Source organism: Stegodyphus dumicola, chromosome 5 (genome assembly GCF_044657685.1).
Source record: "Stegodyphus dumicola isolate Sdum_Otavi_A_Nest chromosome 5, ASM4465768v1".
NCBI classification, from domain to species: Eukaryota; Metazoa; Arthropoda; class Arachnida; order Araneae; family Eresidae; genus Stegodyphus; species Stegodyphus dumicola.
The window spans coordinates 122,391,023-122,418,916 of record NC_140772.1 but is presented as its reverse complement, the minus strand read 5'-3'; the positions used below and the strand labels follow the sequence as shown (position 1 = coordinate 122,418,916).

The 27,894-nt window shown below is 32.7% G+C and overlaps 2 long non-coding RNA genes across 2 annotated transcripts in view; one reads left to right on the top strand and one right to left on the bottom strand.

Annotated features, from left to right (window-relative positions):
* The first annotated feature begins 38 nt into the window (after positions 1 to 38).
* Positions 39 to 27,293, top strand: LOC146997216 (uncharacterized). The gene is made up of 3 exons (XR_015041210.1): positions 39 to 769; positions 14,901 to 14,937; positions 27,031 to 27,293. It is a non-coding gene; the product is annotated as an uncharacterized LOC146997216 (long non-coding RNA).
* Positions 11,293 to 27,894, bottom strand: part of LOC118190272 (uncharacterized) — an 85,959-nt gene continuing 69,357 nt past the window's right edge. Inside the window, exon 2 of the long non-coding RNA XR_015041216.1 lies at positions 11,293 to 11,438. This is a non-coding gene — a long non-coding RNA (uncharacterized LOC118190272). The remainder of the gene's footprint in view (positions 11,439 to 27,894) is intronic.

The following is a 27,894-nucleotide window of genomic DNA, read 5'->3' as shown; positions in this document are numbered from 1 at the left end:
TTCTGATTCATGATTGCTAGGTTTTGGTTTCAAAACGTTGCTCGTAGCGTCGCATTTCGATAGCTGGAAAATAAAATGCAATAACTTAGCTATTTGTTTATAATTCATGCTGTTACTAGTCATAAATTAATTTTAAACATTAGTAGCCAAGGCTACAGCGTCACCCCTGATCAACTTCTTCGCAACTGAAGACTTTGCACTTTTATTACAAATGCATACGACTTTTCCAGTTTATGGAATTTAACGAACTTTTACAGGTCCTTAGGGGATTGATAAACATGTAGTGGTAAAGGCCCTCGGGTCGAACACTACTTAACGAATAATGATCTCTGATCTCCCCGTTGAATCACTATTATAAATGTTCGTTTTACTTTTCAAACTGTTGCCACCAAATGTTAGAGTCTTGCATTATATTTGAAGAAATTAAATAATGAAAAATTAGAGTAGCTCCTAAACACTATACCATCTGGGGGGCAAGATCTTTTTATTATAAATTAATTTTAATAGAAAAGTTATTTTAACATATGTGCGTTTAAGAAAAAAGAGCAGGGAAAATTTCCCAAAAACGCAAGCACATGAATTTTGGCAGCATAGTTTTGTCGAAAATTGAGCGATTTGGCAACGTTGAAACGTAAAGCTGATTCGCCGGTTGTGTTTGCGCCAATGAACAAATGTGTTATTTACCGTGTGCTTTTCTTTTTAAAAGTTCCGAGACTTCAATGGATATTGATGCGGGTGATGAAGAAGAACGCTTCAAAAGGCTTGCTGTGTATGTATTCACTTATATATATATTTTTTCAAATACACAAAATATTGGTAAAAGTTTACAATTGGGTGCCCCTTGTTTTTTGGCGATTCTTTTTTTGATGCCAAGATCGGCACCAGGAAGGTACAATTTCTTGATGGTCGCTACACAAAACAAAAATAAGAAGTCAAAGAATTGTACAGACTCTGTGTCCATGAACACATTGATCTGTTTTCACTTAAAAAAAAATCCTAGAATTGCACAAACTAGGCATTGCGCACTGCCTTAAATTTGCCCATGTACACATCAATCTATTTTCATTTAAATAAAATCAGGAAGCTAAAACAGAGTTAAAACTATCATGGTAACCAGAAGTAAGGTTTCATCGCCAAAATTTAAAAAAGTTGTCGTGAAGCGAAGGGGCACTCAGTTCTACGCTAGAGCGAAAATATTTATATTCGTGATCTGTTTGTATGTAGGAATTCAATATACAATTAAAGTAAAATGTTTGATATCCAAATGTAATCGAATATGTGTAGTTTCCTAAAAAAGTGCCAGAATATTTAAATGTGCGAAACTAAAAGTATAAAATGTTAGTTTCCTTGAATTATGCGTTTTCTTAGTCTTCATTTTACAATAAATCCAGATGTTAAGTATAAGTTCAAAAATAGGCTGACTATATTTTCGTCATGTCACATGTTATATTAAGTTGACCATTATTCTTCAGAACTGTATGTTTAGCTTAAAATGCTCGTTAAAAATGGGACAAAATGCCATAATGCACAAAATACCTTAGATGGAGCTCACACTGTAAATAAACTAGAAACTCTTAAATTTGTTATTAGTTTGCAAGTAGAAAAAGGGAATTTTTTAGTAAAATTTTTGGTGAATCTTCGGATTATGGTAACTTGGCGAAACTTTGGCGACCATCCCTGCTACAGCAACCTGCTAGTTTTTTTTTTTTTGGATGCCATTTTGTTTTCACGAAGTAAAGCCATGTTTTATTTTATTTTTTTTTTTTACTCAAAATTTTTTCCAACAATCTGCTAGCCGAATTACGCTTATGCTAGAACTTTTATGGAACAAAAGTGCTTAATCATGACGAAGATTAGGTGCGAAATTGGGAGGAAGTGTAGAATCGCCCACTGCTTGCTGCATTTTTAAGAATTGCATATACACGATATCTATGTACACATCAACCTATTATAACTTAAAAAAAATCCCAGAATTGCACAAAAATGGCATTGTGCAGACTTTGGTATTGCGCACACAAAAATGACTTTATCCATGTACACATTGACCTATTTTCACTTAAAAAATAAAAATTAAAAAAAAAAAAAAATTACAAAAATCCAATTCTTCTTACTCTTGTAAAAAGCACCAAACAAATAAGTGGGCGATTCTGCACTTTAGCAGCGAAATTGTTTCTAAGTGCTTATTAGCTAAAATCCTGTTTGGAATTTTCCGGAAAATGTCACATGACATGTCTCATGATCTCTCATTTCTCTGAGACAAAATAATCTGTGATTCGAACTGTGTACTTCTCAGATTATTGCTAAAATCCTAGCTAGTAACCTTTATCACCTTACCAAAATGTCACCAAACTACCTGTTACCATGTTCCAAAGATTAACCAAATTTTTGAAATGATCTTTCTGAAAATTTCTAAAATCATGTATTTAACAGCTTTTGACACTATAACATATTTTCTGAAGCAGGGCAGAATTTGAAAGGTGAAACCTCTTGGAAAACACACAAAGATGTCTTGTAGAATATAATACAGTATTATCAATTAATTACATAACTGCTTTTCTCTTACTTGAAGCAGAACTTTACTAATCTTGTGAGATATTTAGTCCAAGACAATTTAATTATAATATTGGGTACTTTTCCATTTCGCCGGCGCAAATCTCGCCAAGCAGACTTTATTGGCAGCAACATACGGTATACACATAAAAAATTTAACCAATGTTAGTTTTAAGAATTTTTTATTTTGAAGGCATAAGCATTTTAGTATGGTTTAAAATTTTGTAAAAAACCAATAAATAAAGACAATAAATTTGTAAAAAGACATTAATTTAAGAATTTACTTTGCTTTCATCCTGATTCGCCGGTTCATATCACGTGACCCCAAGTGATCTTATCTCATGTAAACTACGCTACAAAAATATAATTCTCTCAGTAATTATCTACATTAATTTCAAGTTAAATCTTATGGAATACAAGTTCAAATGCAAGAATTATTTTAATTCGTACGAATAGCTTACTCAGAAATTATGTAAAACCGCAGTGCTTTACTTCGCTAGTGCATTCTCATTAGATTTGATGAATTTAACCCTTGATTTTCCTTTTCTATATCTTTGCGTTCAGGTGAGTGGTGTGATTGCATCGTAATTAATTACCACGAATGGTCTTAGGGCAAAAAATTTAACTATCTTGTAAAAATTCTATGTAATTGTATGTCAGTATTGAAAGAAACAACCAATCTGATAAGAAATGGCTGCGACTGGTTTTGAAAATGAAGGGTAAAAGTTTGCCAGCGAAGATATTCCGTTTGGCATCAGTTGTACCATTATTGGCGACTTTATCGTTTGTGCCGGCAAAACGGAAAAGTACCTAATATTATTTTTCAAACTTAGGTATATTTATATTGTAATAGATGAGTAAGAATTAAGGATACAGTGGATATTTAGCTGAAATATGCTAATCAGCCTAAATGCTACTATTTATCCAGTAATGTTAAATATTTAGGAAGAGAAAAATTTCCACACTTTTTTTTAATAATTCAGGATCTTTATTGATTATTTATAATGGGGATATTTCCATTCTATTTTATTTCTTTCTTCCTGTTAAATAGTCTTAAAATTTGTTTTAATTAAAAATAAATAAAAGTTGTAGATTGATAGAAGCTTTCCGTAATGTGAAACAACCTTTCCATGAATACGTTTCTTCCCATAATGTTATGCAATTGCAACTTTAAAATATTAGATTATGTTAATTAAAATTTGGGTAAAATCCTATAAGAGCCCTTGCGACAAACTGGGAGAGTGCAGAATCACCCACTGCTCCGCACGTTTCTCAAAATTGCCAACTTGAAAATAGCAAGTAAAAAAATTGGGGTAGAGTAGACTTTAAGGTACCCCTTGTATTATGGTGAAGTTGTTGTTTGATTTATCACCAAGTTGTTGTTTCATTTATGGTAGCCTGAGTAGTTGAATGTTATGGAAACCCTATTGTGACATAATCAGGTGCATGATTCTGGGAAATTTTGAATCATGGGATGTTTTGTAAGCGTTTTTGTGGTGTGTGTTGGTTTGATTCTTTAGACAGTAGAATGGCCGAATGTAGTAAGATTAATTTGAAGTTTCTGTACAATTTGGAGCAAAAGGGGAAAAGAGCTTTAATTGACTGGTGTGTAAATGTAGGTTTACTTAGTAGCCATTATAAGTGTTTTGTATGTAGGAAGGATATGCGTCTAGTCGAACGTAAAAATCGTTTAGATGGATTTGAATGGGTTTGTAGGAAGAAAAGTTCAGATGGTCACTATGTGAAGTGTTCGATCAGAAAGAGTACCTGGTTTGAAAAAAGTCATTTGAGTATGATTGATATTTTGATTTTTACGTGGCTCGGGGTGTACGAAGCGAACTCGAAAATCATGGTAAGTGAATATTTGCTTTTGGTAGTGCTTAAATATATAACATGTTTTTTATTTTCTATGTTATTTTATTTTTTGGTTTAAAATGTATTTTATTGAGATTTTGCATTTTTTCCCCCTATATTGTAGAATTTGGTGCTCCTTTGACATTTTAAGTGTAAATATATCAATGTGTACATGGACAAAGTAAAGGGAGTGTGCAATGCAAGTTTGTGCAATTCTGGGATTTTTTTTAAGTGAAAATAGGTCGACGTGTACATGGATAAAGTTAAAAGAGTGCACAATGCTATTTTTGTGAAATTCGGGGATTTTTTTTTTTAAGTGAAAATAGATCGACGTGTACATGGATAAAGTTCGTGAAATAATGAAGTATTTATGACCTAAAGGGTATCAAAATTTACAAAAAAAAAAAAAAAAAAAAAAAAAAAAAAAAGAAGCTTAATATTGATTTGTTTGCCTTATTAAACATTTCTCTCAATGCAAGTTGTTTAAGTTGCTCCGTTTGTTGCGCTAATACATTCTCTTTAATTCTGTAGACAGGCATAATCCTTTGCTTAGTTACATTGTTGAAGTCCTGTAACTGCTGTTTCGAGAATTCCGATTAATTTGTCAATCAAAATTTTCTCGTTGTCAGTAACTTCTCTGTCACTTTCTTCACTATCAGTAGCGTATTTTCTGGATCTAGAACTATACTACAGATTTCGCCATTCATTAATTGATTGATGATTGAGAAGGATTGTCATCACAATGAAAACTTCTTTTATATCATCCTCATTTATTACAGCTTGTCCATATTTCTTTACAAAATCCGTTAATTGGAAAATTTCGCCTTTGTTTTGCTATATCCGAAAACCTTTAAAATTAGTGGCTATCATCATCAAATTTAGCTATCCTTCACTGTACATATTTGGCTATGCATCATGAGCTTGGCGACTAACGACAAGTTGTTCTGTTAAATTTTATCTTGCTTCTATCACGCACTGAGACAATTATGCCTGAATTATATTAGTTTTGTTATTTATCATACTTATGTCTATTTCTTTCACGTGCTTAAGGCTTATTAGAGTTCTGAATAAATAAATTCCCACATATATTTCAGCCTTATTGAAGGCCGGCGCTAGATATCTTACCGCCTGATGCAGTCTCTGTGGGTCCTAAATTCTCCGAGTCTCTGCAGCCATACGAGCCCTGGTGCTGGTTCTGGGTTTATGTGAATAACAAATCAATTATTCTTAATTCAAATAGCCATAAATTTAATCTTTGAGTCTATGAGTATCATCAACAAAATCTATTTTTATCACATGGAAAGAAATGTTTGGTAAATGTTTCCTCGTAAACATTTTTTTAGCACATTTAACTTAAATCTGTAATCATCGCCAAGCGTAATGTCAACATATAAGGTTACCATACACCTTTATTATTCAATTACTAACAAGAAAAATTGGGTACTTTTCCGTTTCGCCGGCGCAAATCTCGCCAAGCAGACTTTATTGGCGACAACAGACAGTATACACATAAAAAATATTAAAAAAATCTTAGTTCTAAGAATTCATTTTTTGAAGGCATAAACATTTTAATATCACTTAAAACTTTATAAAAAGCCGATAAATAAAGACAATAAATTTGTAAAAAGACATTAATTTAAGAATTTACTATGCTTTCATGGTTCAAAATCCTAATTCGCTGGTTTATATCACGTGACCCCAAGCTATCTCATCTCACGTAAACTACTCTACAAAAATCTAATGCTCTCAGTAATTATCTACATTAATTTCAAGTTAAATCTTAATTTGGAACACAAGTTTAAATGCAAGAAATATTTCAATTCGTACGAATAGCTTACTTAAAAATTATGTAAAACTGCAGTGCTTTACTTCGCTAATGTATCCTTATTAGAATTGATGAATTTAACCCTTGACTTTACCTTTTCTATATTTTCGGCTTCGGGTAAGAGCTGTGATTGCATCCTAATTGACTTAACTACTGAAAATGGCCTTAGACATAAAACTGAACTATCTGATAAAAATTCTATGTAATTATATGCCAGTATTGAAAAAACCAATCAATCTGATAAGAAAAAGCTGCGACTTGTTTTGAAAATGAGGCGTAAAAGGTTACCAGCGAGAATATTCCTTTTGGCATCGATTGTACCATTATTGGCGACTTTATCGCTTGCGCCGGCAAAACGGAAAAGTACCAAAAATTGTTTAGGCATCGCTACATGAGTCATTACTGAAGTTGTCATGTTTTGATAAACATGCGGTGATGAAAGGAAAGTATAATAAATAATGATTCCCAAGGTTGGCGTCAGATCAATGATGTATCTATGTGGAATGTTTCAGTTTGAGATGTGTACCATAAAGCGGATACGCAGGAATGAAACCAAGTTACTGATCCTGATCGTACACATTTATGCTAAAAGGTTTGTTTCTTCAATAACAATGTATTTCATTTAGTGTCAAAGTGAAATTAAGAATTGGCACACTCCAGATGTTTTATTATGCTCGGAGGGGGGTGGAATCAAATGTGCATGCGTAAAACCTAGGAGAAAAATGTTGTTGGTGGTTTTGAGGTCCGGATTTTAGATCATTTCGGATAATGGACGTCTGGATTTCAGACTTTGTACTGAATTTCTTATTTATTTTGATTAATATAGCAATTGGATTATATGGATGATCTTTAACTTTGTTAGAGATTTCTTGCTGGTAACTTTATGCTTTCTTGACTACTGTTATTATAATGACTTTTGAAATTGCTTGTTTTCATGAATGTGTTTGATTGATTTAGAAATTCTGAATTTTCATCCACAGAGAACCCGTTGGCGCCGTTGCTGTTTTACTCGCCAAGTTCACCTATGGTTGATGGGCGTTGGTTATGAGATATTAAAACACATGGAAGTAAGCCGCGTAAACATGATATTTAAAGAATATAATCAAAGTAATTAAAGAATAAGTAACATAAATTCACGTTAGCAGAGAAAACAATATATTAAGCATACGAAAGTGAAAATTCAAAATTAACTGGTTAAACACGATGCACGAAAATAAATTTGTATTTAATTCAAGTTAGCACAGAAAACAATATGTAAAGCTTAATGGAAGTAGAAAAATCATGTAATATTGAGCTTTGTAATAATGACCCTTTTTCTTGGCAATTTCTTGGGAAAATTGAGATCTGTCTTTGAATATCTTTCAGTATTATAAAATTCCAAAATATTTATGTTTTTAACAGTGCAGTTTCTAAAGAAATTGTGAATTTACGATTAATATCTTCATTGCATAATTTTAAAGTACTTCCAAAACTACGATTGAAAATCCATTATGATCGCATAAATGAAATGAATAGATATTCTCATTTAAATAGAAACTTAATTGCAACTGATTACATAAAAGTTTTTTTAGTAATAAATTATATTCTGCTCTGACTTATTTTTTTAAATTTTATGTATATGTTCATGTATTGCACGAAAAAACCAACATATTAACTTTACATTTGGCATATCGATTTTTATTAAGACTTGCTTTTTTGCATGTAACCAGGGTTCATAGCGGTCCTTATAAGTGCTTATAAGTCCTTATATTTGAAAATAAAATATAAAGGCCCTTATAGGTGCTTACTTTTTCTTTAAAGCCCTTATTTTTTTGTTTTTAGTGCTTATTTTTTGCTTTTAGTGCTTTTTTTTTAATGAACGCGCTATTTTCCCCCTACCAAAGCCGAAACTAAATAAACAACTTTTCTTAATATTGAATGTCAGGTGGTGAATCATAATCCCGGAAATAGCTTTTCCCCCTTTCTCTGCATTAACATAACCTTTGGTGCGCACAAAGAGTACAGACAGGTGCCCGTCGTTATATTGGTCAAAGAATTGCGAAAGCAGTAGAAAATTTCGGTACATTCGGCATTCTTTTCCTCTCACCCAAATACTATACACGTTTAAATTTCTATCCAGATCTTAATAATTTGCATTCTCGTTCCGCTTGGTCAGTTCATATTTGTGTTTATTATGATCATTATGCTTATATTATGAGTATATGTATGAATGTTTATAATAACAGTTGCAGTAACTGCTGAAGTATAGTAAACTTCCAAAAATGGTTGTATTTTAACACAGCGTTTTAGGAATAATACTCGGAATGGCTTAAATAAAGGGAAAGTAATCGAATAGTCAAAATAATTTAATTTTTTTTGGCCAATACATTATATAGTGCGAAGATTGGGAGGTTCTCCCCTTTCTCTGCAAAATCTCAAATATTGAAACTGTTACAAGTTCGCTGCAAAACAAGCAACGGACTTTTTTTTTTTTTTTTGTCACTTTCCAATCTGGATTGAATAGGACTAAAAGTTCTGTGGTCTACCAACCCAAGCGAAGAATGATTCTATTGCGGAAATTTAACGCCGTCTGTTGAAAATTAGAATGAAAAACACCCCAGTTACTCATATTTAGTTCTTTATTCTCCCAATTTCAGCAGTTGTTGATTCCGATTGCGTAATATCACGTAGGGAAGAATTATGGCACACGTATTGTGCAATAACGTTTGCGATATTTCGCAGAGATAATTAATTAATTAATTTTGATGTTCTGTTTGAGATTTGTTTATGAACACTTAAAAGAGTTTTACTGTGCTTGCTAAGCAGAATATTTTTCAGTTCCATTGGTTTATTTTTATATGATTCACATATCAAAATGTCAAAAGCATTTATTTAGCGGAAAAATCTAAAAAGTGGCTACAGTCAACCCCCCCTCCCTCCGCTCCTCTTTTTCAAGTTACGCTCAACTGTCCGAATATTCGCCAGTTTCCAAGTATGCGGCTTAGTTAAGCTTTTACTGTTAAAGGATGACTGCATGAAGCAAATTTCTGTCTTCTGATTTCAGAAATGTTCCTCTTTTTTACTTAAATTACTTTGCTTGCAATATCTGTTAAGAGAAAACTGATATACAATGAAAATTTAGAAAATATTCAGAATTTAGATTTAAATTATTTAAATATTAATATGAGTGGAAAAATAAATTGTATTTATTATTAGGTTCCAAGCAAATACAATAAATATGCCTTATTATTATTTATTTTCTCTATTTTGAACTGAAATTTCATCATTAAATCTTGTAATATAGTTTAGTTCTGCATAGTTTTTTTTTTTTTTTTTTCTCTCATTGTAAACTAGTTCTGTAAATTGAACTGTTATTTAAAATTTAAAGGGAAAAAAAAAGTAATTATTTTCCATGGTTGAGGTAATGCTTATTCTCTCTTAATAAATACTGCATTTCTCATATTTTAAATTACAAGTCTAATTAAGGTTATGCAGTTGTGTATAATGTCATTAGACAGGTGCTTATTTTTTTTCTTAAAATGTGCTTGAAAAGTGCTTATTTTTTTAACTAAAATGTGGCTATGAACCCTGTGTAACTCATAACGAGAACCAAGGAATATATCATTTTTTGTGCACTGCTTTGCAACTGATATACAGCTCATCAGCAGCTAAACAGTAAAGTGACTGAACTCTGGTAGTTTAGTTAGCCAAGCTAATGGGCAAGTTGTATGATTGTTTTCATGGTATTCCCAATATGTAACGTGGATTCAAACCAGTGTCCTTCAGAAAGACCTCCTTGAAGGCATCTTTTCTTTTAGGCAGATATCTCTCCCATGCTTTTCCATAATTTAAACAAACCCAAATGATGTATGCTGCTAAAAATTTTATTTAAAGTCCATATTTAATAACATTACAAAAATTGCAAATATGGTCTAAGTTAGATCATTTTTAAATGCATATATTTATTTTAATTACACTAATTGTATATATTTATTATATGAATATTTTAAATGTCCATTTTATCATTAATTATTATTAATATATTTATGGACAACATTTCTTTTTTGATTGTTCTGTCCAATGTATCCTTGATTTTAATTTCACATTTAAATTTTCACACCATAATTTTATAAGTCTTCTGAAATTTAGTCACAATTTCACTCAATTTAACCGCGTAGTTCACAAATGCAGCATAAAAACTATGTTAATATCAGTCACCAAGGATGTATGGATTAGGTTTTTCATGCATAACCATGAGTTTTTGAGTATCCATAAAACTATTCTGTCATTTTAGAGAATCAATAATACTTTTTATTTCAGTTTAATCATCTCTTTGTGTGTCACACCTGAAATCTTCTCAAATGTTATTGTTTTGTTTATTTCATGCTTATGACTGCATAAGAAGACTTAAGTGAAACAAATGTGTCACAAGCAGTGACACTGAGATGTTATTTCACATATAACTGAGAAGTACAGCACTAATTAGCACTGTAATTGTTAAAGAAAGTATCCTGGCTTGTAAAAAGCTTCGTTGCATGTAATGTGAACTTAATAACTTTATCATTTTAAAATTAAGAAGGGTTTGTGTGTACTTAATTCAATATACAAAGCATGTGAGAGCTAGCTGAAAAAGGCATGCTTTTGTGAATATTTTCTAGGGTAAATAGGCTCATGGAAAACCACGAAAATGTCACAAAATTCACAAAACACATACGAAAAAAATAACCTGCACAACCAGCTCGTTTTTCAGGATTTGAGCCGAGATTGAACTACCACTATTCAGCCTTCTTAACCACTCGTAGGACTAAATATGTAATATGTAATATCATGTAATCAAAAGTTAACTATGTGTTGTGTAACAGGATTGCTTTCTCAAGTATCGAGGTAGGAAATACTTAATCTATTCTTTTTTTTAAGTGTTTGGTCATGGTATTATTCATTACATGTACTTTCCATAATTCATATAGAATATTAATATTTCTACTACAAGTGTCTTTTTTAAATTTTTAAGTGTTTTGCTTGTTGATATTCTCAAAATTGTATCTGATAATTAGTATAATAGGTATAAATACAGTAGACATATATAATCGATCAGGAGTGGCTAAACTTTATGTCAGTGAGAACCACAACTGCATATTTACATCATAGGTGAAGTAGGTTTCAGACAGCAAGAAATGTCGATTCCAAACAATCATTCAGTGACAGTCTTAGTTCAATAAGAGCCATGTGCCTGTAATAAATTAATGAATGCATGACTTTTAATACATCCATTTTACATAAACAGTTTTTCAATGTTATTTTTATCAATTTACTTGTAAACAGTTTAAAGCATTTTATGTTGAAACAACTGCCTGTCTTTCATAGTATATTTGACAGTGCCAATAATTTTCAGTATTGAAATTCTATTCAGTAGCATTGTTAATAAAACTTTTGAAGAGTCATTTGCACTTGGATTCATTACACAAGTAGTGGTTTGCTAATTTTGATGACTTTGAGTATCCATAAAACTATTCTGTCATTTTAGAGAATCAATAATACTTTTTATTTCAGTTTAATCATCTCTTTGTATGTCACACCTGAAATCTTCTCAAATGTTATTGTTGGAAAAGCATTAACAATATATTATCTGGTTAAAGTTTTAAGCCATAAATATTGTTTTTCTCATAATTTTAGATGACCATACCAATAATAAAAACATTACTTAATTAATTATTTAAAATGCATATTTTGGCAGGTGATGAAGTCAAAATATTTTATCGGTTGGAAACCTCATGATTCTGTGTGCTTAACGCTACGTTAACAGCCATGTTACCAATTATCATTAACCCCTCTCCCGCCATATTTTCTTCCACAAACTAGCATCTGTCACCGAAAACTTCCTTTATTATATGAAAATATTTCTATATATTTGTTAAAAGTTCATAAATAATAACGTGAAAATACAAAAAAAAATAATAATAAATAAGTGAAGAATAATTTAAATTGGCAAATGCGAACAATGACGGTGATAATTCAACAAAATGAACGTTAGAGGAATGGTTGCAACCTTCTTACAAGCGAATAGGTTGAATCTGCCGGATTACCAGGTTTGAACTATTATCGCCAAAGTTGGCGATGTTTACATTTGCCGGGTTCTTTGCGGAAGTGTTCCGAAATTCTAATTAGATGTAAACAAATTTCATTTAATAATAATTAAATGCCGTGTAAAGCTTCAAACTTATTTTTTTTTTAACTAATACTTAAAAGATCTAACATTGTGGTTCTCAACCTATTTTGCCCTATTCCACCCCTTTCACCATTGCTAGAAGATCATTCCCATCATGCCCTTCCTTTTCAGTACTTGAAAAATGCATATATATATTTATTTAGATTGCTTTTGAACTTACTTTATAAATTAAACCAAAAAAAGTACAGAAAATGTTGGTATATACCAGGATTCGAATAAAAATAGTTTTTTATATTTATAAACCACAGCTGCCAACTCTGCTTTTTCTTCTGGTCTCCTGGTAGATCACCAAATCTCGATAAACTTGTCTCAGTTGCAACAAACAGGGCGAAAAGAATGACCGGGGTAAGAAACGTTTTTGTTATTATTTTGAAAGGAAAAATCAGTGACAAGATCTTACTTACCATTGTATCATTCATCAAGAAGCGCTTTGTGCTCGACATTTCCAGAAGAAATTTGCAAAGTTATGGAATTCATAATTATATTATTGTTAACCTCATTATTACTACAGCTTTTAATCATCGCCAGTTTAAAGAATTTTTAGTTGAAATGGAGAGCGAGTACTCAGATCTTCTGCTGAATAATAAAGTGCGTTGGTTATCAAGAGGAAATGTTTTGAAATGTTTTGCATCCTTATTAACAGAAGTTAAAGCATTACTCCTTGAAATGAGTGTTTATAATCCAGAACTAATGAATGATCAGTAGATCCAAAAATTTTATTTTATGGTAGACGTTACATCTCATCTAAATCAGCTTAATCAAAAAACTATAGGGAAGAGGTGTGTGTGTGTGTGTGTGATTATGGCAAAGCCTCGAGGGCTATCTGCCTAAGAGGAGGGATGCCTTCGTGGAGGACTTTCTAAGGGAAACTGGCTCATTTTTAACACGTTACACATGGGGAAAACCACGAAAACGCCCATGCAGCCAGCCCGTTCGCGGGATTCGAACCTCCTATAGGGAAGAGGAAACACAATTTTTCTGATGTTGGAAGAAGTTATTTCATTTGAAAGCAAATTATCTCTTTCTGCTCAAGATTTTTGAAACAGAAACTTTGGTTCACTTTCCAAGCCTGTTGAAACATTCTCAAGAAAATAGATCTAATATTGACATTTGCCATTTCAAAACAACAGTTTTATGACAGAAGTTTTTCTCAGCAGGTTTCAGGAATTCTGAATCAGCAAAGCAACATTAGCCTTTGTTAAAAAACCTCTTAATACTAGTGCAACGGAATTGCATTTCTCTGTTTAATATTCACATTGGCAACTCTGAAATCAATTGCTGAATTTAAAAAAAAAAAAAAAAAATTATGAAACTTGAAATTTGAACATTTTAAGTGCTGATGTAGAAACATTGGAGAAAAATAAATGTGTGCTTAGTTCACAGCACAAGTAATCTGGAGAAGGAAAACATGTGGAATAATATTATTCCCGACTCATGTAATCAGCTTAAAAAACTAACGTTTGATGTTTTTCTTATTCGAGTCTACATATTCATACGATCAATAATTTTCAAGCATGAACTTTTTGTCAAGAGTAAATAGAGAAGTCATCTTATTCATGAAAACTTGTAATAAGGCTTAAAATGAAAAACAACATACAAAATGCAAACTTTTCAAGAAGATGCAAGGCCATTGTTTACATTAGTGTTTTGTTAGTCATTATTGCGATTCAAGTTTTTCAATATATTGCAATTCTCTTTTATCAATAAAATAGTATCGTTATTAAGTATAATATCAAGTTTTATTCGACATATATATATAGTTTAACTAAGACTTAAAAACTGAAATATTGAGTTAATTTTAGGGAGTGTTGTGGAGCGAAAAAAGATGTAGTGTTGAGAAAGGTATAAGATGGTTTGGACATATGCAGAGAATGAATGGAAGAAGATACTTGAAAAGAGAATACAAGTATTAATAAATACAGTGCTGAACTGTTGATAATTGACTCTGTTGACTAATGAGTTTGCCTTCACTGGCCAAAGGGATATAAAACTGAACTGAGAGCAAATTGTGTGCCATCTCAAACCTTTTCTGCTGCATGTACTATGCCCTAAAAGGCTGAATTGTTATTATGCCCAACAGTGTTATGTTGTTATATGTAAAGATTTTAAACAATTATTTTTTTGTAACTGTTTCTGAAATTATTAACTTAGTGTTTTATGTTCAGTTTCAGCAGTTTTCTTAGTGTTGATTAAAGAGTTACTGTTTATTACATTTGCTATTCCTTATTACTGCACTAAAGGCTATGATTCTGTATACATTAATTAGCAGCATGTTTAAATTCTTAGTTAAAGGTCTTCAATTTAGTTTCATAATTATTTATTGTATACCTTCTTCATATTCATCTTAAATTTCAGAAGAAATTTACTTCCCAGTTTAGTCCTTTGAAGCAACTTATATGTAAATATTGTATAGCATATTCTGTTATGTACTGACTATTGAAATGCATTTTTATTTCTTTTTTGCAGGACATTTTGCAGTTTGAAGTCTCTATGTACTACTGAGGTAAAAAAATTCTTTTATATCTAATCTGAAAATGAAATATTTTTTCATAGGCAATAAATTCAGTTCTTGACAACTGCATTCTAAATTAGAATTTTAAGCACATGTGAGAAAACAGGAAAGTGCTTTCCAGTATTTAATTTTAAAAAAAGTTGAATTTTTATTTTCAGAAATCATCTTAAATTTATTTAATAAAGATCATGGCAAATGATTCCAAAATTTTTGGTGCATGTTTTACTTGTCCCCAGAACTTTCTGAGTTGTCCTGCTGTGGATAATTTCTACATAACCACTGAATTTCTGTGATTCTGATTAATTCAGGCTCCTAAGAACTTGATGTTTGTGTCATTATTTGATTTTTAGGAAAGTGATTATTCTAAACCTCATGTTTATAAAAAAATTTACTGTAGTTTGAAAATATGAGGCTTGGATGATAATATCAGCGACTCTTTTAAATATAAGCTACAACTTGCTTAAAAGTATCTTATGCAGTTAATGCCACTAGATACCTTTCAACATAAAAAACATCTTCAGAATTATTTTTATTTCTTGCATTTGCTGCAAACATGAAAGAAAAGAAAAATCTTATAATTAAATTTTGTTGCTGTTAAACATTTCTGTAGTAGAAGATAAGCATGTTTAATTTATAATACTTTTTATGTATTGTTTGACATATTTAGAAGTATTAAATATGTATATGATGCACAATTTTGAAATCTACAAAATAAATTTTGTTGTATATAAAATTTAATTATAAATATTGAAGTAAAATAACAGACAATAACATTGCAAAATTAAAAATTTACTCTTACAAACACTTCAAAAAAGTGAGAATAAAATGCATTAAAAATTTAAGCAATATTTTTTATAATTTAAAAAAGTATCTCTTCATATAGTATTAATAAATACAGTACAAAGTTCGAAATCCGCACTAGCCAATTCCGGATTTGGGATATTTCCAAATCCTGTGGGGGGCTGTAAAGTAATGTTGCTTTCTTACATTAAATTCAAACAAATAAATTTGTAACAAGTTTTTATTTTTAAGCAATAATATAATCACCCTCGTTATCAGCAACCTTTTGCCATCTAGTATGCAGATTTCAATCCCAGATCAATAAAAATCAATTGGTTTTTGAGTAAAATATCTCAAGATGGCATTTTGGACATCATCAAAATTTTGAAATTTTTTGTTACTAAGAAAATGTTGTAGGGATTGGAATAAATGGAAATCCAAGGGTGCGATATCGGGCGAATATGGTGGGTGAGGCAGTACCTCCCACCCCAATTCATTATGTTTTTCCAGTGTTCGTCTTGCACAGTCGTGTTGCAGAATGACGCCTTTTCCGTTGACAATCGCCGGATATTTTCCAATTAAAGATTGGTTCACTAGATCCAATTGTTCAGAATAAAGGTCTACATTAACAGTTTTTCCAGATTTCAGCAATTCAAAATGAACAATTCCACGAATACTCCACCAAATACCCAGAAGTGCCTTTTCGGGATGTAAACCCTTTGTAACCCCTATTAAAACTGCCTTTTGAGTTTTGGATTATCATATAGGACTTATTTTTCTGTCTCCACTAATCAAGCGATCAAAAAATGGTTCTGTATGGTGCCGTTGAAGCAATACATTGCGTGTGATGGATAGGTTGGCCTTGTTCTCTTCGGACAGATTATGGGGGACTCAAACACCTGCTTTGCTTATTTTTCCATTCTGCTTTAAATGTTTTTGGTCGACCAAGGTTGGTCAAGAGTGTTTGACAGTTCCTCGATTGTTTGACATTGATTTGCGTCCACTTCTGCCCTTAGCATGTTGTTGTCTATCGTTGTTGTCGACATGCGTAGAAACGACATTACTTTTTGGTCCCCCTAATAATAGATCATCAATTTAAATCTGGTAAGATGGCATGCAGAAATTATACAATTAAAATTATGAAATTGTAATTTATGAAATAAAGAACAATTATGATCTAAAGGGTATCAAAATTTACAAAAGAAAGCTTAATATTTGTTTACTTTATTAAACATTTCGTTCAATGCAAGTTGTTTAAGATGCTCCCACAAAAAATTCAAAAAGTTCCTTTTTCTTTTTTCTTGTGTCATATACAGTGGACTTTCCAATGCCATACTCCTCACATAATTTTAAGACGAATATGCCTGTATGCATTTTTTGCAGCAATTCCACATTTTGTTTAATGGACTTCTAAACATGGTTTCGCTTTGTAGATCCCTTTTGTAACTCCAGAATTGGAAACTCTTTTCGACATAATCGAAAGTTCAAGCTTAGTTTTTATAAAATTTCTGTAATAATAACAGTCTGCGAAAATTAATAAACTGGGTCAAATTAGAAGGTCAGGGAGCAGCGCAGTCTGCTACATTAATTTAAAATGCCTTAGAATCAGTAATGATAATTTTAGCCTAACTTAATAGCGTGTGTTATACGTTATTGTCTATGTATCACAAGATTGGCAACGAAACCCAAGTGGTTTCGCTAAATTTTGTCTTGCTCCTATAGCGTTCTGAATTAAGCCTGAATTGTAATAGTTTAGTTTTTTACTATACCTACGTTTATTTCTTGCACATGCTTCAAACTAATATGAGTCCTGAATAAATAAACTCCCACATATATACTTAAGGCTTTATCTAGGGCTCGCGCTTGAAACCGCCTGGTATCGCCTCTACAGGTCCTAAATTCTGCTGCAAAGCGCTTTTGTAAGTTCTAAATTTTAACCATGCCTAAACTTTGGATCCCAGTGCTTTCCCTAAATCATAAATACTTCTCATCCCTTAATTTTGACACTCGGTGCTTTCCCAAATTCCAAAAATTTCAACTTCCCTAAATTCTGCCGTCCAATACACACATATCTATAGTGCAGGACGGGTTTAAAAATTTTGCTTTTAATTTTTAGCCTATTATTATGTTTTTTTTATATGTATGTATATAGGCATAAATAAATGCAACAAAATAAAGAACAAGGTTATAAGGTATTTCTTCCGCCTTCCTAGCATCCCTTCGTGGTATAGTGGTTCTGCATGCTGAGCCGGTATTGTCAGAGGTCCGTGGTTCGATTCCCAGCAAAGGCGTTGTTAATTTTTCATCTTGCCTGCTTCCAGAAAAAAATACCTAATGTCTCTAAAGTGGCGCCCGAACTAAAAGGGTGTTTCATGAGGATTCTCTGCGCCCAGGATTTGGCGATTGGGTCCCCTAAAAACCTCAGTCGCCCTTTCAAAAGGGGAGTATGTAAGGTATTTCTCGTGCCTTCCTAGCATCCCTTCATGGTGTAGTGGTTCTGCACGCTGAGCCGGTATTGTCAGAGGTCCGTGGTTCGATTCCCGGCGAAGGCTCTGTTAATTTTCATTTTGCCTGATTCCGGAAAAAAATACCTAATGTCTCTACCAGGTATAAAATATCAAAGAAAAAAATCTTAAATATACAATGTTCATTAATGTATGTATATGTATATAATATCAATATAAATGTTAGGTTCTGAAGCAATTAGAAAATTTTTAATTACGCATACACACACATATATATATACATTTTATAAGCATATATAAAATAAAGCGATTTTTAAATTACTTATATGGTTTGTTGTGGTTTATTTAAATATAGCAAAGCACTTGACGGCTATCTGCCTAAGGGTAAGGATGCCTCTGTAGAGGACTTTCTAAGCAAAACTGGATCGTATATGCGTTATACATGGGGAAAACCACGTAAACGCCCATACAACATGAAAATGGATTGTCTGGTCCGCACTTCTTAAGCAGAAGTATCACCAGAGCCAATAGGCTAAGGAAATTTTCAATTTTGGAGCAAGAGCTCAAAGATCAAATAATGCCAATTAGAATTTTTGAAAGACCTAGTTAGAATTTTGAGGTCTTCTGACTAGGAGATGTGTTGGCCTCGCCAACGTCTTTATTGAAAAAATACATTACATAGCATGTTTTTATATTTACAAAACAAATTATTTTTTGAACATAAATTGAGTTATACAATGCAACATAGAATGATAGGAAGAACAAAGTAAAGAATCAATATTAAGTATTACAATAATTAAATGATTAATAACATGGCAAATAAAAGTACAAAGATATTACATGATACGATTGAATTTACAAGTACAGATCTAATTCATTGTGATATGAGTATTCCAATATAAGTACAATAATATTATATAATACAATCAATTTATAAGTACAGATCTGATTCATTATGGTATATGTATTCCATAAAACTTGATAACAAAGATCGTCCCTTGTCGTTCTTAATTAGTTGTTTTAGAGTTTCTAAAGTTATATTTTGTTTGAAAATTTCTCTACGTTTTGTTGATACACTGGAACAGTCTATAATCATATGAAGTGCATCTGCGGATTCACTACCACATTGACACTTGCATGTAGATTCCTTTAGTTTGAATCTGTTAATATAAATCGGAAAGGCTCCGTGATTAGTGATAACTTGATTTAAAAAAAATCACTGAAATGCCGTTTCTCCGAAACATTCGGTAGAAGTGTGAACGTTTGTCGTCCTGATGCTATTACTCATAGGGATCTTGCAGTCTAGGTACGTGTTCGAGTAAATCCCTTGTTTGGCTAGCTCGTCGGCTTTTTCATTGCCGGCAGTGCCTTGGTGTCCTCTTATCCAATGAAGCTTTGCTTTTGTAAAAGCCAGTAATTTCTTTATGGCGATAATGTTCTGATTATAGATATTGTATTTATGGATAGACTTTAAAACAGCCTGGCTATCCGAATATATATGCGCAGGACTGGGGTGTGATTTTAACCATAGTAATGCCGACTTTAATGCTAAAGTTTCAGCTTGATATACTGTACTAGTCTTATCCAGTTTAAACATAAATTGATCGTGACAAACTCCATTCATGAAGGAACAGAAGCCAGCTCCAGTGCCGTCTTCACTTTTTGAACCGTCCGTATAAATTTCTAAACCTTTATTGATTGGAGGCTTGTTGTCCCATCCGAAGACTTGAATATGAGCTGGATGAGAATGCCATTTAGGTACTGGGAATTCAATCTGATCCCGTGAAAGTTCTAAGTCCTCATATTTAAAGTCAGTCCATCCTCGTTTGGTACGTTGGATGATGCTTTCCATGTCCAATTTAAGATCAAGCGGCATAATTCCAGCAATCACTTGAAGAGCTGCAGTAGGGGCAGTCTTATAGCTTTTGGTCATTGCAAGAAGTGCTATGCGTTGTATAGAGTTTGTTTTGTTTCGCATTTTTACCGTAGGTGGGTACCACCAGGCAGGACATGTGTATACTATGGTACGCTCTATTGCACGTTTATAAAGTTCTTTCAGAACTGGTTTGGGCATCCCAAGTAATCTAAGAAGATTGTTCATTATTTTACAAACTTTAGATTTAATATAATCTAGATGAGGTAGCCAGGTAAGGCATTCATCTATGACTATTCCAAGATATTGAATGGATTTTTGTTGCTTAATGGTATGATCGTTCATCTTTATTGTCGGTGCTGAATAGGCTGCACCACGCTTTTTGATTGCTATAAACATAGACTTTGACTTTTCGGGAGAGAATTGAAGTTTGCACTTGAGTGCCCATTCTGATAGTTTTTGAAGCGCCAACTTTGCCTTGGTTTGAATTTGCATATGCATAGATCCTGTTACTAGGAGTGAAACGTCGTCCGCATAAGCTTGGATGTGGATTCCATCTTCAAATTCGAGTTTTAAAGCTATATTTATTACTATATTCCAGAATAGTGGTCCAGAGTTGGATCCTTGTACACATCCTTTTTCTTGTTTTATGGAGTATTGAACATTATTTATTTCATAGATTATATGTCTATTATCCAATAAACTTTCAATAACTTTATAAATATTTAGAGGACATCCCAGATTGCGGAGTTCCTGTAGTAGGAACGGCCACCAAATATTGTTGAATGCACTCTTGATATCCAAAGAGATAACGTTGGTGTAATTATTATTACGTCGGTTTGCTTCTATTTGTGAGACTATGTTGTCCTTGATGGCATCTGCTGAGCATTTTCCCGCCGTGAAGCCATATTGTTGTTCACTTAATTTGGAATTCGATACTAAGAAATAAGTCAATCTGTTAGTGATTAATTTATCATAGACTTTACTCCATGCGTTAAGCAAGCAAATAGGGCGGTAAGCATCAGGAAGCTCACCATTTTTTCCTTCTTTTGAGAATAATACTAATTTCGCTGTCTTCCAGCAGTTAGGAAATATTCCTCGACGGAAGAGTTCATTAAGTAACGCTACTTGTAATTGTGGGTTAGCATAGAAAACTTCAGCTATAATTTCTTTAGATATATTGTCCATTCCAGGTGCTTTGCCTGGATTGAGGGATTTGATAGCATTTTCCACTTCTGGAATCGTAAACGGAACATCATTTATTGAATTATATGGATTCCTTAAGTTGTTACGAATTGTCGTATGAAACTCCGTGTCTTCGCTGATTATATCTTTAGGAAAGTGGTAATCCATTAGGAAACGTATAGTTTCTTCTATTGTGGAAGTCTTGGTTTTATCTGGTTTGAGTAACGCTTTTAATTGTAGAGGGGATTGCATAGTCCCCTTAGCAATGTCATAGTGTACCCCGAAGGGTGAACTAGGACTTAGACGCTCCAGATATCTTTTCCAGGTTGTTCTTTTGGCTTGCATAAGCTTTCTTTTATAGAGAGCAAGGTCTTTTTCGTAGACTTGCTTATAGTGTGCCCTTAGTTCGTCATCATGAATACATTTGTGATAACGCTTTCTCAAAGCGAGGATTCTTTTTCGTAATATTGAGAGTTCCGGGGTCCACCAAGGGACACCTTTGTGTTGAGTTTTAACATATTTTCCCTTGGCGTGGGTTGCCAAGTCACAGTATTCCTGTATTTTCTGAGTCCACTTAATTATAAGTTGATTAAGATCAACTGTATCTTTAGGCAAGTAAGATTCCATTGAACCAAAAAAGTGACCAATTTTTGCCTTCAGTAAGAGCCAATCCATTTGTGTAAGTTTATATTTGACTCTTTGAGTTGAGCTAGAATGTTGATACGTAATTTCAAAAGAGATATAACAATGATCACTTAAAGTGATACAGTCCATAACTTTCCAATTATGAATGAAAGACGTGGAAGAGATTGATCTGGAAGCTGTAATATCAATCCAGCTCTTTCCCCTTGTGCAGTTGTAGGTAGGGGGACCATCCGGATCGTTTTCAACAGCCAGTCTATGCATTGTTAAGAATTCTCTAAGTGTGCGTTTTCTGGGATCCTTGAAGGGGGAGCCCCAGAGCACACTTTTTGCGTTTAAGTCGCCAAGGAGAAGAAGATCATGTTGATCGTCAAAGTAACGTTCAGCTAAGTTTAACAGAGTAGTTAAATCTGTTAAGTCCGTTATAGGTTGAGTATAACAGTTAAAAATGGTTATTGTCCTATGTTCAATCTTTAATGTAATAACATTTAAAGTAGAAGAAGCGTAAGTATTCAGAACCGTAAGTCGTGGGTTAACCACCACTGTGGCTGTTTTGGGGTGGTCATTTGGAGAAAAAATGTTTGAGTCGGAAAGCCAGACGGCTTGTCATTGATACAGTATGGTTCTTGAATAAAAATCAAGTCGTATTCAAAGATACAAGTCTTTAGTTGTGCTGTTGCGACATGTGATCTCGCTAAATTAATTTGCAACGCTTTTATATTTTGAATAAGTTCTCTAGCCATAATTGATTTTTCTTCGAAGATCTTCAATTTCTAGCTGTCTGCTAGGACAGTCTTTTGAGAAACTTGAGTGCTGCTCGTCAAGGTGCTTATCACTATTCGCATTTCTTTCTGCACAATGAATACATCTTTGGTAGTTATTGTCACAATTTTTGTGGGAATGTCCCACTTCTCCACAATGTCCACATGCCTCTTCTGTTTGGCATTGTTTAGAAATATGTCGGTATTGGCAGCATTTAAAACACTGCGTTGGTCTGATGTATTCTCTTAAATTGAAACGTTCCCAATTAACGCACAGTTTGCGTAACTTAGTAAGTGTTTGAAAACCTCCGGTGAGGTTTCACAAACCCAATGATTTCTGTTCTTATGCTTGATAGGAAATTTAACCTGTAGGCCATCACCATCGATGCCTTCGTTTTGGGCTAAAATGGCTTCCTTAAGTTCTTCCTTAGTCAAGTCCCTTGGAATATCATATATTATAATTTTAGGAAGCCTACGTGTAGGACAAACAATTTGTAGGTCCTTTTTAAGTTCTGGTACAGTATTTATTTCATTTTCTAGCGTCTCTATGTCTTCCGCTTTATTGGTCTCTATTAAGAGACCACCTTTTGCCTCATTTTTAAGTCTTTTCACTCCAATGTGGAGCTTTGTGGGATCAATAGTTTTTAAGAGCTTCTTTCTGATGTTGTCTGGTTTATCCCCTTCATTTGTGGGGTATAAAATAGTGACATGTTGTTTATCTGGTTTTCTCCATGTTTTGGATCGGTCACGAGCTGGACGTTTAAGTACGTCCGCATAAGAGTCTTTAATGTTTGGCGTTTGATGAATTTGTCCTTCCATGTGTGCCATCTCGACACACTGTTCAGTTAGAAGGTTGAACATCAATTGAAATTGATGTCGAATATCAGCGGCTACTGCCTTGTTTATGCCAGAATATGCCAGAATTTGTCAATATTGTCTCTAAGGTGGCAATATATGCCTGTCCTTCTTTGAGAATGTCTTTAGAACTCATTTTGATGTAGGTAGAGTTATTCAACGCTTAACTAAATAAGATGCACTGGGTCTGTAGACCGACCTGGTACCCTGGGGTTCACACCAAGTCAGTAAGTAGTAGGCACTTTTGCTCAGGCTTTCGACCCTCCTTGGAGAGGGAGCCCCCCGACCTTGCCAAGGTACCCGAGCACTGGGAAAGCACGAATGAACAGGTGAAACAAATATTCAAAATTATATCAATTTTGCACATTAATATCGCATTTCAATCGCATACAAATCGTATTTCTAATCGCTTTGCCCGGGGAGCGTAAACGCCCATACAGCCATTCCGTTCACTGGAATGCGAACTCCGGACCGAACTATCACTGTTTAGCGGCTTTACCACTCAGACGCTAATGAACCTTCTCCTCACATATACATGCATATATATATTATAATATTTACATGTAGAACATATGTTATGGTGAAATACCGAAATCTGGAGAATGTCGACTTTCACCGGTGAATGTTGAACATATAAGAATATATTTCTTCTCCGTAATTCAGTCACGAAAAAAAGCACTTGAGACTTAAAATAAGAACTTAAAACACACAGTACATTGAAAATGAGAAAGGAAAATAATAGAAGTTAAAAACTTACTTAATTATACAGTGCGTTCTAAATGAGAAAATAAAATAATAGTAATAAAAAGCTTACTAAATTATGTGACTCAAATCTTATTTATTGCAACAACTTAAACTATTATGACTTGTTATGAACTCTCTTTTCGACCTACACCAGAGCATATCTGTGATTGTCGACATAACACCGGTGAGGGTCCGAATGTACAAGAATGTAATGCAATATTCGATCTTTCACCGATGTATGTGGTAAATGTTGTCATTCTCCGGTGAAAGTCGATATCCTCCAATTTCGGTGTTTCACGGTAACATATACGTACACATTAAATTATTAAATTATATTTGCATGTCGATAAATTATATTTACAGGTTGATCATTGATAAAAAATTATAAAATATTGTACGGAATTACTTCGCTTCCTAGATTTTTCGTAAGCTTCATCATATTTCTAAAACAGAATCTAAGTGGTGATCCCATTTGCAAGCTGTTTATATATCTTATTTTTTCTGCACTGAATTATATTTAGAGAATTATTTCACATGATTATAGCTGAAAATGCAGTTTTACAAATGAAGAATTTAAAGGCAAGAAGAGAATTAGGTCCTTTTCTAATTATTCTTGAAGCATTTAAATTAAGAAAAACAAATGGCAGATTAATAGAGATCACTGAAATAAAGTGCTCATAGAGGACAGATTAATATGCAAATAAATTTTAGTTTTCATTAAGTAAAACAGAATTCATCTGGCTTCTGTGAGAAAGGAATCAATCCAAGAAACTATTTTTCTATTTTCGCAATCATAATTTTTTAAAAAAATATTCAAAGAATTCATATTCAAACATTGCAGTCTATTATAATCAGTAATAATTACCTAAAATGCAATTTTAATCAATATTAATTCTCATTTTCTCTTTGATAACCCCTCTTTAGAGTTAAATAGCAGTCACAGCATTTTTCGGCTACATTTTCCTTTATAATATGCTTACGTTTTCATTTACAACTTTTAATACTCTGGGAAAATTTCAGTATGAGAACCCAGAAAATTATTCTTAGTGATGCTAAGATTATTGATCATTGTCATGCCGCTGTGCTTCAAAAGAAATCCTATTGTTTAAAGGTTCATATCCTTAACCTTCCGACGTTCATATCCTGGCCTTAACATTACATTCATATCCTGACCTAAAAATAAAAGCTGCGAGTCAGAATTAAAGGGGTTGCTCATAGGCAACCTTAGTTAAAAAGAAGTTAGAGGAAATGTTAATCAATGCATAATATTATCTTTTGAATTAAACACTAACACACTATTTGATCAAGTTCAAATAGAAAACAGATATTCGGCATTTGATTTGAAAACAGATTAGACTTGCAAACAGATATTCGGCATTTGTAAAGAAAATAAGGATGAATCAATATGAGTTTGTTTTCTGATTGCAAAACCATCTTAAGATACTATCGGATTTAATCTTTAAATTATTCCAATAATATTCAGAATAGTGGGGAGCCACTATTCTTAACTAAAATTCACTAACGCAAATCCTATTTTGGGTTGAAATGATTTTCATTAATTACGTTTTAGAATCTATTAGGTTATTTTTTTATAATACGCCGAGAGGTATTTTTGAAAATGAGCAATGCCTTTTGCCAGGACTCGAACCTGAACCTCTCGAATACGCGCCTAGTGTGCTAACCGTCACACCACAAAGGCATACTGGAAGGAGAGAGAAAATACATTATCCCTTTTAAAGGGCAAATGGAAATTAGGAAACCCGATCGTTAAATCCTGGTTGTGAAGAATCATCGTTCACAACATTTTAGTTCGAGCGCCACTGTAGAGTCATTAGGTTATTTTAAAGGAGCTGTGAAAAATGTGCAAAGGAGTCGCCGGAACTTGAACCTGCACCTCTCGAATACGCGCCGAGTGTGCTACGGTTACACCACGAAGGCATGCAGAAAGGAGGGAGAAAATACCTTATAACGTTAATGAAAAAATACTAAAAATATCTAAAAAGTTAATTTTTTAATTACCTCAGTTTTTGTACTGATAAATGATAAACTATTATAATATGAAAGAACAAAAGGAATAAAATTAATTATTTACTGATATTTGAGAACTCACTTTTTTACTTCCTTGTACGAAGTAAGTTGTAAATAATGAGACAGACAGTGAACGAAGTAAGTTGTAAGTAAATCAAACGAAGTAAGTTGTACTTTTGTAAGAAGTGTCGCAGCCATGAAAATTTTCGGGTATCATATTTCAATGAAAATACCCATATATTAACTGCTATCAGATACAATGAATGATGTTTTTGCATGACATCTGTAGGTAAGAACAGAATAAAGGACTCTTTTTCCCAAAACGGTTTGCAAAAAGGATTTAAAATGGATTCAGGACAGATTTTTTTGTGATGTCTAGATGTACGTATGTAAGTATGTAGCTCGCATAAATCAAAAACGAGTAGACTCAAAACGTTGAAATTTTGTATATGATATAACATGTAGTTGTGCACCTACCTTTTTGGTTGGATTCGGCTGCACCAAAAGTGTATAAATAAGCAAATATACCCACTTTGTAACTCAGCTGCGTGAGCTCAGTTTTTTTTAAAAATAATTTTTATATATTGGTAAATTGTGCATGTTTTGCTTTAAAAATGATTGAATTATGTTGTTCTTATCTCCCAGTTAAAGTTCTTATGCCTTTAGTTAATCTGCATGCAATAGTTGTAGAATTATTAGCTATTTAAAAGTTTTTTAAGTGCGGCTAAGCCTAATTTTTTTTTTACTATAGCTGCCATATTTGTTTGCATTTGAAACTTAGCGAAATAGTGAATTCAGTTTCTGCACTTTCAGTGTCTTTTTGCCAAGTGGGACCCAAAGTAAAAGTTTTGTGCACCGAAAAATCTGCCTTCTTGTCGCTGGCATAACTACTTGTTTTTGCGTAGAAACAATAATTTTAATTGTAAAAATTGTTTTTTTTAATTGTTTTAATTGTATTTGGTGTTTCAAGTCTCTATATTTTGCAATTTTTAATAAAGCTATTTTGAGGTTTTATGTATTTTTGTCTTGTCGCAAAGTGAGAATTGAATTAATTGAAAGAGAAAACTATCTCTAATGAGAGAGGAAATAAGTTTCAATGAAATGCAGAAAAAAAATGTGCGTATAATTTAATATTCCGCGCAAGGGAAGTCGTGGTCTACATATCAGACTTTTTAATGCTGTGCTTACAACAAATCGTTTGAAATAGATTTTGACAAGTAAATATAGCAGTACAAAATTGGGTGTGTTTCATTCACTATATGCGTAAAGTTCTTGATATTATCTATATCCATCACATTTAGGAGCTCACTTTCAGTTATATTAATACCAAATAATTCAGTGAAATACTTAAACCAGCTAATTTAATAAAAAAAATTCACACTTGTATTTTCGTACACTGAAAATTTTCTTATCCGTAATATAAAACACAGGACAAGAAATAAATATTTTGCAAAACAGACAAAATATATATATATATATATATATATATTAATATTTAATAAGAATAAATCTTATTATGCAAATTTGAAAGGTAGTTCTGAATATTTTTTAATTGGCTGTTACATTGGTGAATGGCAACTGTGTGATGAAATGACTTGAAAAAGTGGTGGCGCTG